Source organism: Argopecten irradians, chromosome 12 (assembly GCF_041381155.1).
Source record: "Argopecten irradians isolate NY chromosome 12, Ai_NY, whole genome shotgun sequence".
In the NCBI taxonomy this organism is placed as follows: Eukaryota; Metazoa; Mollusca; class Bivalvia; order Pectinida; family Pectinidae; genus Argopecten; species Argopecten irradians.
Window position 1 is genome coordinate 31,008,833 of NC_091145.1, and position 13,000 is coordinate 31,021,832.

General features: G+C 34.2%; 1 protein-coding gene and 1 pseudogene across 3 annotated transcripts in view; one reads left to right on the plus strand and one right to left on the minus strand.

Moving 5' to 3' along the window:
* Positions 1 to 7,456, minus strand: part of LOC138336959 (plexin-A4-like) — a 179,108-nt gene extending 171,652 nt beyond the window's left edge. The window contains exon 1 of one of the 3 annotated variants that reach the window (XM_069286607.1): positions 7,307 to 7,456. The gene's annotated coding sequence lies outside the window, so the exon portion shown is untranslated. The remainder of the gene's footprint in view (positions 1 to 7,306) is intronic. The other 2 variants (XM_069286601.1, XM_069286602.1) reach the window with 2 other exon arrangements.
* Positions 5,590 to 12,425, plus strand: LOC138305053 (uncharacterized; annotated as a pseudogene).
* The last annotated feature ends 575 nt before the right edge of the window (positions 12,426 to 13,000 follow it).

A 13,000-nucleotide genomic window follows, 5' to 3' on the forward strand; every position in this document is an offset into this window, starting at 1 on the left:
TTTAACATCCTAATTACATCCATGCAGGATCATTAAAGGATGTGCCCGGTTTAAATGGCAGAGAAAAAATGTAGTACATGCAGAAAAACCACCAACCAGCAGTCACCACCTGCAGGCAATTGCATGCACATGACCCACGTGGCATTCAAACTTGTGACCCAGAGGTGAAGGGTGTGGTATAATATGTTAGAAAAATCTTTCGGCCACCACAGCCCCAAAACATACATGCTGTCGCTTCCATATGAAATCCAAATAGAATGAACCACAATTTGTATAGACATGGCAATGCTAAGTAAAGATATATAAGTACCTAACCCCTCACCCCCATGATGGGCCCTGTATAAAAATATACCCCCATTTATACCCAAAATCATTATTCCTCCTCTTCTGGCAGTGAACATGTTTCTCTGGTCACTTGATACTTCAAAAACATGGAAATCTAATATCTAATTTAGATAAATATCAAAATCTTTCTCCCAATCAAATAAAACCAAATTAAATTTTAAATGATGAATAGCTTTAAAATTCACATATCTTAATAAGTAAATTTCAAATCTGCTGATTAGCCAATATAAGGAAATGCCAAAATACACACAATTAATTTCATATGGTGCAAGCATGTTCCAAATTTTAAATCAGACTTATGTCAGAATACAGAGAGTCTATTCTGATTGGGAAAGGAGTATTTGACATATCTTGGAGATACCATTCCTGTTTAAATTAATGTATATTAAAGATCACATATTTTGACAGAATTTTCACAGAATGTCATGGGAGGACTTAAAATTCCTGGCATTAAAATTTTGTTATATATATATAGACACATTAGCAAATTGACACAAACAGTCTGACATTATTATTTCACACAGGGAGAGAATAAACTTTCAAAGTTGGCAATTCCACATGTATCCTAGCTGTAACAAGTTCCGATAGAAATGACTTGATATATATAGATATATAGACCTAGACATGTGTACTACGCAGACAGTGCTGACAAATGTTTGGCAAAGAGAACTACGCAGAAACACATACGCTTACCAAACTTACAGTCAGATGTGCTGTTGTATACACATAAACCCTAACAGCGCTAAGTCTCAGGATGCAATCATCATGGAAAGTCCAAATTGAAATAGAAACACCTTGCATGACATAAGTAAACGAAAACTTCCCTCACAAAAACAAAGCTGCAGATGATTTTGCATGGGTCATCAGGTCCATCAGAGCCATAAAAAGGCGGCCATTTTTCAAAACCATGGGCCAGCATTTTTTGTGATTGTTTACTGGTGTTACTTTGTATGATAATGAATGAATTAAGGAACATCTTAACAGTGTGAAAAATCATGTACAGACAACACAGTTTACGTTGCTGACAAGAATTTTTTCAACTAAATTATAATTTAGCTTGTAAACTTAGGAATGGGATAACCTTTAGAGAAATTGTAAAGACAAATTTTAAAGACAAATTTTGGTGATGATTTAAATTATTCTAAAGAATGATGGTGATCTAACAGTTTTGGTGACTTAGTATTCAAGAATTGAAGCAGGATATTGTAGATGCTTTGAAAATAGAAGATCATCATGACTCTGTCAATTATAATTTGAAATCATGGTCTCAATTTGAAACTTTTGAGTTAGAATGGGATACTGCCATGAATGGTTGTTGTTTCATTATGGCAAATAAAAGCAGAAAAAGATCAAAAGCAGAAAAGAAAAAGTTTGTTCAACATCTGTCCATCCAGACAACAGGAAGACAAATGATGTACATGAAAGTAAACTTTGAAATAGGTGTTGTATGTCTAAATTTGAAGCACCAGGAGACATTGGACAAGTGTACACAGACAAGAGATAGATGTATGATGTATACCAATTAGTCACAGGTACAGAGTCTGAAACATACACACGTGATGCATCCCCTGCCCCTGGTGTTAGCACAGCTGATGGGTGCTGTTTTCTCACCAAACATTCCAACAATCTGACTGGTGATAAGCACCTAGCTCTGGACAGCACCTATCTTACATAACACTTACACCAGGAGTACAACAGGAAACACAACTTATGTGATACACAAGTACACAAAAACACACATCTCTGCTTCAAGTTTGTATTCGTTAAATGCCCTTCTTGGAACAATTGAAATAGTTGACAAGCTTTAGCAATGTATTTATCCTAATAAATGTCATAACGATGAGATATTAAATTCTTTGCAATTTTTTTTCACTCATTGCTCTAGTACATATTGAAAACAAGAAGCAGCTTTAGGAACCAGTGACCAGGATTAGAATCATCTGTCACTATATCTAGAACACTATAATATTTTTCAGACTTAAAATCACCTATAGGTACCTTCCCTTTATCTACAGGGGTAGCTGTTCCCTTAATTATCACTCCTCCTAATTGCCTCCCCAGATGCCCAAGGTTAATACCCTATAATCTCCCATATATATTCCCAATGCACAACAACTGATTCTCCACAACAGAGTTACCTCCCCTACCTAGCAGGTCACATGGTCATTGTAATGACCTTTCCCTCCTCTGGGTGCCCCTGATGTAAGTTATCTACTTATATATCCTACTCCACCATTACAATACTCCAGAGTGGAGTTATCTCCCCTTAATGCAATATTAAGAAGTTTAAGGTACCTGCATTCACAAAATATTTCATGGTAAAATATCTCTTTTCCTTAGCAGGTCTATTCTGATAAACAATTTGGTATTACATGTAGTAAATGTCCTCAAACTATAGTTACCTCCCCTACCCAGCAGGTTTTAACCACCTCCCCTGTAGGCCTAGCTTTTCCCTAATGGCCCCCTCCCCTGTAGGTCTGTGCCCCTAACGACCCCCTCCTCAGGCCTCCCTTGAGACATCAGGTTAATACCCTAATCTCCTTATACCATTCCCCAAACACAACCAAGAGATGACACTAACTGTTGTTTAAAGACCTGCAGCCTCCCAGATGAGGTTCACAGAAACCAGGGTCAAATGTCTCCAGACTTATCATGTAGACTTTGTCATTATGTTACACAAACAAATTCTGACACTAATTGTCAAGTAATAAATAACAAAGTAATTACTGTAAGAAGTTGGCGACCTTGGAGATAGATTTATACTGTACCAATCATGTAAGTGACCAGGTCATAGAGGTCAAAACTAAAACAGATAGATATATAAACTGTACTACCAATTCTGTTACAGTGACCAGGTCATAGAGGTCAAAACTAAAACAGATAGATATATACTGTAGGTACCGATTCTGTTATAGTGACCAGGTGGTAGAGGTCAAAACTAAAACAGCCATGCAGATAAAATTTAATGAAGTTAGTCAAGATAACTGCTAGCCAATATCCTGCCTTATGAAGGTCACTGGTTTAATTATAAGGTTCATAAGGTGATAAACTTCATTAGAAACAAGTTCTCTGTAATATATGTACTAATTCTTGCTTATAAAGTCAGGTTTAAGGTCATAATGTCAAACATCAAGGTCAAGGTCATTACATAAAAAATCCATGTCATGTGTACTACAAGCTTTAAAGTCAGTATTGTATGTATAATAACCTAATATATCAAGATCACTAAGTCAAAGTTCAGAGATCATATCAATATTTTGCGACAAATCACCCAACCTTCAAAACGATCACCACAAAATCATGGTAATTATAGAAGAGTATAAGTTTGATGTGGTACAATGAGTAAACATTGGTCAGGGTCACTGTCCAATCTGTGAATAAACAATAATATTGTACTATATGTCACAGAACTAGGTTAATATTACAGCAACTGTCAGTCCAGATGTGTCAATAGTCAACACATAGGGAGACAGAGTCCCATTGGAACATGTAAACTTGTTTTGTTCAAATTGACCTTTACAGATATACATCTAGGTGTATTGGACAGTGTATGTTGTGGCATTTCTGTAATAATATTCAAATATTTTGACTTTGCCTTCAAATTATACCTATTGCACTAAACAGGCATACTTTAAAATTTCACAGGTTGAGGACTCTCAGATATTCTTTATGGTTGTTGGTTGATGGTTTTCTCCAGCAACTCTGGTTCTGCCTCTCCACACATTCCTGTTATCTGTTAATATCATGATAGCATCTTCATTAAGTTAGATAGTAAGTTGCTAATTTACTTTGCCTTCATGGCTCTGTCAATGGCTAATTAGTTAATTTTGCTAAAAATTCAGTATCATTTAGATTTTGAAAAGATGGTGCCTACATGTCCAAAAATAAATAGTTTTTATAAATTTGTTAATATGCTAAGTTTAGTAAGAGGAGAGGGGGGGGGGCAAAAGTACCTGGAGGAAAACCACCAACTTTGACCATGTACCTGGCAACTAGCTGCTCCAGGTAGCTTTCAACTTGCAACCCAGAGGTGGAGGCTGAACTACCGGTAATATATGTGGGAATTAACACACTAACCACTCAGCTATTGTGAGCAGCCCCATTTAATAAGTGAACCACATCTAACACTAAACAATATAAAAGATTCTCACAGAGTGAATTTTCAAGAAGGTACATGTCTGCATTGTTTAAATATGTCTATTTGGATGTAAGTAGAGAGATCAAATGACTTCCTAAGTTGTAAATTTGAAGAGATTTAACCCATACACCACCACACAGGCAGTTAAAGAGTCTATTTCCTACGATCTGATCTTTGTACAGGAAAGCTTTTATATCACAGGTTTGAATAGCATTACATACTTACATATATATATTATAAACAGGTATATGCCTGGTATCATCAATACAATCAAGTCTAGCTAACTTCAGATGCTTTAGGAGATTCTATCATCCGTTTCATGGTAAGGGTTTATGTATGCCTAATCCACAAGTATGCTACAGATTATAATTACAGAAACATGTACATGTACTTCAGTATATATATGGACAGTACGGATATAGAAATGTATAGTACCACTTCAATGAGAAGTTTCCAATTCAGACATAACATATTTTGACTTAATAATTCAGCAAAATGAGTTCCAGGAAAAAAATTTGGTAAATGGGGTCATATACTGTTCAAATACTGAATTAAAAGTTTTGCAAATAAGTCAATACTAGCCGCAATATACCATTCGGTTAGAGAGAACTATATAACACTCTTTAGCTCCATCGGTTGAGCGCCAGACTAGTAATCCAGAGGTCCAGAGTCCGATCCCTGGTAGATGCAAGTATAATCATGATATAATAATCATTGATATCATGTCACTGTGTATGATGCACAAATGTCTAAATGAAGCTCCCATGCTTAAGAGTAATCTGTTCATTTCAGGTTCATTTAGCCAGTATTCCTGAGTGTATATGAAAAATCATAAAGGCATATTTGCAGGTCTATAGTTGCCTTGAATTGCAATGAATGTTTATAGGGCTAAGGAAATATCTGTAGACGGGTTTTCTCTAACAACAACGATGTCATTCGTACAGAAGTTCTTAGTAAGTGGCATGCTATGTCTGTAACTGCACACATCATACAGTTGATTGCAGAATGGGGTGTCCATTTCACAGAGAAAGTATACATGTAATCTGTACTATACACATAAAGCCTGTATGCACACAACTCTATCTATCTGTTTTACCAAGTCTATAATGCCCTACAGCACCGTGGTACTTGACAGTCTAGACAACAAGAAGAGCTCGTAAAAAAAATACCTCTTAACGAAAATTCTCTCTAATAACCATATACACTTTAATTGCATCTTGTCAAAATCTCAATATCGGTTTTTTGTAAAATTTAACAAAATTGTTTCTGAGTTTGATCAATAAAACCGCTACGTAGCAAGGATTTAAGTGTTTATCAAAAGTTAATGGATACACAGACTCAGGAATGGGATGACTGGAATGTGAACAATTTATGAAATTAATGTGAAAGTCTACAATCCTGACAAACCCACTTTTTACAGGAGCTATAAATCTCGTGAGATAACATCATATTACAAAACAGATTATGATTTTATTTGAATAAACAAACTATGCAAAAATTATCTCATTATGAGTTAAATTACATATCAAGACTTTTTCATTCTCATGTGCTCAGATGAAATATCAATTTAAAAAGTATGTGTTTTGTTTTAATATCATGGTTTCTTTTATCATCATCTTTTCATGGAAAAATAAATAAGATTACTAAATGATTTATTTTTATTCCTTAACAAGGAAATATTTCTTTAAAAAGAACTTTGCTAAAGTGTAGAATTATGTCAGAAGGAACATGGAGGGATGATAATATGTGACTTTGTATTTGTGACTCACATTACATAAGTGAAAAACAAATAAAGGACGGATTGCGTCAAGTTTTAGAATATCTTATATTGTATGCATAATTTATGTATATAGACCCAGCCATGCAATGAATCATGAAGTAAACTTTTAATGTTTAGTTAAAATCAATTTAGATTTTCTACTTATGTTCTTCAATTGAAATATTCTACTTAAAGGAGAATTTAACTGAAAACAAGAAATCCATTCTGGGGGGAAAACCATCATTAACATTGCAGAATATAACTAGAATACACTTTGTACATTATATAACTTTTTCATTAAAATGGGAAACCAATTATTAATTGATACGAAACCAATTATTAATTGATACGAAGTTTAACTGTTGTAGAATGTACATTGTATATCATTGTTCCAATACACAAACTTTGATCTTGTTCACTCTCATGCTTGTACACAGTTATATTTTCTATTTTCTGTTCTCTTTAACCTAGATTAACCTAGATAGATGATACGAGATAGATGTGTGCCATTTATATAAGCATTATAAGCATGCAAGGTGGTATAATTGACCATTTGATAAACAAAACTAGAAAGTGGAAACTTGTACGGAAAAAACAGTGTACGACATCGCAGAAAAGATCAAAGAAATTTCAGTAACTTACAAAGTTAAATCCTGTCTAAGGTATTTTAAATGGATATATATATATATATAAAGCCTGTCGTATGCACGATTTTGTCAATGAACACAGTCGCCAGTTGGCATAGCACGATGTGTATACAGGGGTGCGGAGACAAGTTTCGTCTTACTTTAAATAAAACTTCTTCTATCTCCCAAATAATTTACTGACAACGCCCTTACACAAGAGAATAGTGTGTGTTATTTCAGAGTTATGTGTTTTGGGGTTGTGTGTGGGAGATACTTCGTGATTCACATGGAGTTTAGGATAACACAGGTCCCCCACTGTCGAAATCTAGGTCGAATCGGTGGGCCTCTCTCCACGAAACACGCACCTTGCATCGTAAACAGTTCACGATTAGGCCAGATCTGCTCAGATATACAAACTAATACATGTAGATTACTTACCTTAATTAAAATAGTATTCCAAATTAGTGAAATCAAAGCTTAACACACATCACCAAACTTTTAACGTATAGCTACCCTCGTCTCTAAAATCCAACTATACAGTGCACTGTAGAAGATCGTACACATTTGGAGACATGCGCAATCGGACCGGAAGTTGCATGCTCTCTTTCATTGAGCTGAGTCGTCAGCCCTTTGTCTGTATGACTGGATAAGAACAGTTACTTGTGTACAATGACGAGTTAAATCCTCGGAATTGTGGAGGTGGTTTTGTCTTCACGGCCAGTCACTCAACATAACAATACTAGTATTTGGGTGCCAATCAGCTGTGAAACCCGCTAAATTTCAATCTGACAGCCGATTGAATGTCTATCGCATATCTTGAAGTGTCACTGATGTTCATTCACTTGAAATTGTTCAAACCCTGGAATTAAACAACCGTATCACGAATCCTCAATTTAAACACTTCAAACTTTTGTACAATTAGCGAGAAAATAATCTTCGCCATTTCACACGTACTAATGAATAAAATATGATTTTCGTGTCCTTGTTCTTGTTTTTTTCTATTTCAAAACCTCAAAAAGTATTTATAGTTTTATTTATTTAGATGTATCATTATTTCGAGGACGTAAAGAAGTCTTATAAATCAGTACAAGGACGTATATAAATCCTTGATAAGTATAATATACCACAGGGATCTGAGAATCAGTTATAGATTATATAATCATGGACCCACCAGAGTGCCGTAAGACCATTTTTAGACGTTTTGGAGGTCTAGATAAAAAAAAAACGATAAAAATCATATTCTACATGGTACTATATACGAGAAGGTATTCTCAGATCCCTGTGTAATATATAACGAAAACCTAAGACTCAGTATTCATAAAACTGGGCGATGAATTTAAAAAGTCTACCCTTAAAAATATTTTTTTTTCTTTTTAAATTACTTTACATAAGTTCCACATGAGATTTAAATAGTAATAGTACCATTTAAATCACTGGTTCCACACTGCAATTACTCTAAAACACAAAAACTACCTTTAAATTGAGTTATCATCAATGAACAGAGATCAAATGGGCAAACATAAGCAAGTTTTTTAAGCCACGTTTATAAAAGTGGAGTATCAATTTTCATTAACTCATAGATATAAATAACCCATTTATCTAAATCCTTGATTACACTAGATATCATTTTGATAGCGAGACTTTGGTCTGTCAGTGGCAGACTAAGGGAGATAATTCTATTTCAGGAGAGCGTCTTCTGTATCACCAATCAAACTTCACTATAAAAATCAAACTTCACTATAAAGTATTTTTATACTCTTAAAGATAATAAATTACCATACTTACAGATCAAAGCCCTAACGAAATTTGGATCCACGGGGAAATATCATCGGCATCCAAAGGCACAGCACTATTGACCACAGGATTATAGCTATAGTAATACAGACACCTATATTGTATATACATTTTTATGTTTCTAATTGTACTAATGTAAAATCATATTATCAGAAGCCTATTATGGAAATCGAATGTTTTGATATGTTCAGAATATATTCGCTAACAAAATAGACAGTTTAAATGACATGAAGGTATGTAAAAACCTTTTGTGTTTTATCATATTTTTTTCTATTTTGGCTAATGCATCTACACAGATGTGATAGGGTCCGTTTTATTTTTTCAAGTATAGTTTCAACTAAATGTATGAAAAACAAACAAAAGCAGTCCGAAAACTCCGTTTTTTCTTTCCAAATTTAAAATCTACATGAAAAATGCAAGAAACAAGATGGTTAAACAAATTAGAAAACAATGGCACGAGTTGTCCAAAAACGACAGAAGTCCCCGCTTCAATGTTGAAATAGTTTTCTTTGTTCAATTTATTTTGCATGTGAAGATGTGAGTTACCGTTCGGTAGTAAGCAAAGTATGTGTTGGGAAAATTCTATCCTGAATATACTTGGTATATCATTTTGGGAACAAATGCTGAAACTAGAGCAATTTTGATATTTAGATGTACACATGATAAGTAGCTACGCTTATGATGTATTCATTATTCTGATATGGTTACATGTACTTACTGATTCGCTGTATACGATGTTCCCGTGCATGTTAGCTGACCACAATAAATCACTGAAGTCTGACCAGAGAGGATGACCTGTGTTTGGTACCTGTTAATTGGCTGAAGAAGATATACCCGTATGTAAACTGACCACCATGGATCCGTAAGATCGGAGACTGACCAGAGAAAGGTTACCTGTGTTTGTTTCCTGTTATTTAGAAAGAGGTTATATACCTGTCTACAGGTTCCTAACTTACGAATACAATAGTCCTTCCTCTCCATTGGTACACCAACCCACCAACAGGTAACTAACACAGGTAAACATCTCTGGTCAGTCTCCGATGGTGCCTCAAGTACCCGTGTTAGCTGGACAGCGTCGAGATGATGTACCTGAAAACTCTCTGGTGTTATATCTCAGCTGGACATCGCTATTTTAGTACGTAAATCGAAATGGACTTCGGATCAGCAGTTCAACACAAATATGATACAAAATACGAATACACCGAGTCTGTAAAACGATAGGTGCCTTAAATTCTACTTTTAATGACGATAACTTATTTTCGTTCAATCTACATATTTTCGGATGAGAAATTAATTTCTCATTCGATGCCGTTTCTGGTAATTTTATTGCACACTCCATCAAAAATGAAATTGTATAACAAAATTACCTGACTAACATCTGTGGATGCTGATGAAATAGTCGGACATGGCGGGGCAGTTGCCACGGTGCCACCACACTTTCAGTTTTTGAAACGGGAAAGGAAATTTTACCAGTATTTTCCTATCATAAATTTTTCGTCATTATATCTAATTTAATCAAACTATGTACTTAGTGTCAAAGTAACTCTTCATGTTATTATTTTAATACTAGTTCTGTACTAAACAAAGTTCTATTCGATAAGGCCAGGACAAAACATTTCATGTCGACAATACGTTAATGTATGTGTGAAAGTTTGCTATATTCAACTGAAGATACATCATAGTTGATAAAAAATAGATCAATTTGTATCAAACAGAAGTCCGGTGACCGAGATTGATTTGATTAAAGATGCGTTTACTGTCAGTAACGATATATCTAAATGACGTATTTATATTTATTGTGTTAAATATCTAGAAAAAAACAGTTTTATGTTGCAGAGGATTGTATTGTCGCAAGAGCAATTCGTGTTTTGGTTTTGTAATGTAAAATTTGTTTCATAAGCTGAATTTTCCAAAAGACATTAATTTATTTTTTCTTCTCCTGGAATTACTTAATGTTGGATGTATGAAGTTAATCGCAAATTTTTCATATACTTTTAATTTATTTTAGTAAACTAGCATAACATATTTAATATGCTGTACATGTAAAACGAAGACAGATACTCGCCCTTTCCTGCTATTTTACACAACAGTTTTCTTTATAAAACCGCAAATAAATCTTTCAAGAGACAAACATGTATGTATAAAGAGAAAACATACATGTAGAAAAATGGAATAACTCTTCAGGTGCTTCATGATCACTACGATTAACATATTTATATACATATTTGTTCCTATTAAAATATAGCTATCAACAATTTATTTCTAACGTTCGATTCAACTTAAAAACAAGCAATGAATGAAAGCAATATGTGTAAAAAAAAATCATCCCATGGATTGAAAAAAAAACCCATCGAAAATCTCACCTTTTGGCGATCTGCGCCACTGATAGTACAAAACTTTACAGAAACATGTCTACATACATATGCCGATCGTAAAAATGGTGGAGTTGCCAATTTCTCTAATGTGTGTTTCTGGTATTTGTGGAGGCTTATCATGACCCGAGTAGGATACCTGAGTTGCTCGCACTTACCTGAGACTGACCGGAGGCTATTGATTTACCTGTTAATTTGGTCAAACTTTTATATGCCGATGATTTGGTTCTTTTCTCTGAATCTGTCGAAGGTTTACAAAGTTTGCTTAATTGTTTATGTGATTACATTAAAAGATGGACGCTATCTGTTAGCACTGAAAAGACCAAAATTGTAGTTTTTCGAAATAATGGGATTATTAAGGAATCGGAATCATGGACACATGATGGAAACGGTATTTCAGTTGCTGATGAATTTTGTTATTTAGGCGTTTTACTACGATTTAATAACAAGTTCAAAACCACTATTAAACACGTAGCTAGTCAAGCTCGCAAGGCCGTTTTTGCCTTGAGGGCAAAGTGCAATCAAGTAAATTTCAATATTAAAACTTTATTACATTTATTTGATACATATATTGTTAGCATCCTTCATTATGCTTGTGAAACATGGGCGGGATTTAAAGCTGATGAAGTTGAAAAGGTTCATATAGAAATTTGTTAAAATATTTTATGTGTAAAAAAATCAACTTGTAATGCAATGGTTTATTATGAACTTGGTCGTTTTCCCTTGGTAAATCAACAAATCTTCAAAGCCTTCAAGTATTGGTTTAAACTATTGAATAGTAATAACTGTATTTTGAAGGAAATATATCAGTTCTTTTTTAAGGAAACTGAAAAAGTACATCCAAAACATAATTTTTTAGTGTTTATTAAACAGAAACTATCTGAACTTGGGTTATGTTATATATGGTTAAGGCAGTCTCCTGCTGATATCATTTTACTTCCGTTAATTAAACAACGAATTGATGATCAGACAAAACAACTGTTGTTGGCATCAATAAGCACTTCCAGTAAATGTGATCTCTTTAGATATCTAGTAGATGACGTAACATTACAATTTTATTTAACGAAGTCTCTTTCAAAACAACGTAGAATTTCTGTATCCAAACTCCTTGCAACCTTGTAATCTTGCAATCGAGACAGGTAGATATAGAAAGGTTTGAAAGGAATAATAGATTATGTAGAAACTGTGAACTCTTCGAAATAGAAGATGAATATCATTTTTTATTTATTTGTCAAAAATTTTCAGATATTCGGAGAAAATACATTAAAAACTATTTTTGGGTAAAGCCATCTGTTTACAAAGTTATTGAATTGCTAAATACACATAACAAAAAAGATCTTAATTTATTAGGCAAGTACATAATTGAGGCAAACAACAGCAGAATCACTTAATCACATATGTGCATTTCAATTTGCAGGATAAAACTTATTTGAATATTAACATGGAATATACATTTATCCTGCAACTGTCCCACATACTGACCGATAACTACTGCCGGATAAACTTGTGCTTTATCCGTCAATACGAATGCTTTATCCGTCAATACGATCACGTGAATTTGTTCCATATCTGACGGAACTTTTTCGGTAACTTGACCCAGAACTTGAACCTTCCGATGAATTAAACGTCATTCAGTCCCGCTAAAACGTGACGTCACATTCATCGGAATGACGTCATTTTTACGGTATCCAAAATCTCGTATGGCGGTGTCGTTTTTTTTCTTGGCTCATGGCAAAGGTATGTATTGCAAAGTAATTTTTAAACGGGTATATATTGTTTTTTGAGTATTTTCATATTGTTTCAGTCATATATTACACTGAATGGATTTACGGATGGTGTTTGTGAATGCGCTTTTTTATTTCCCACGGCAGTAAAAAGGAGTACACTCTCATTCGGTTTAGTGAATGAATATTTACCTCCGCATCAAAGAAGCGTCACGCTTCGAGCGAAACCAAGTAAATAACTG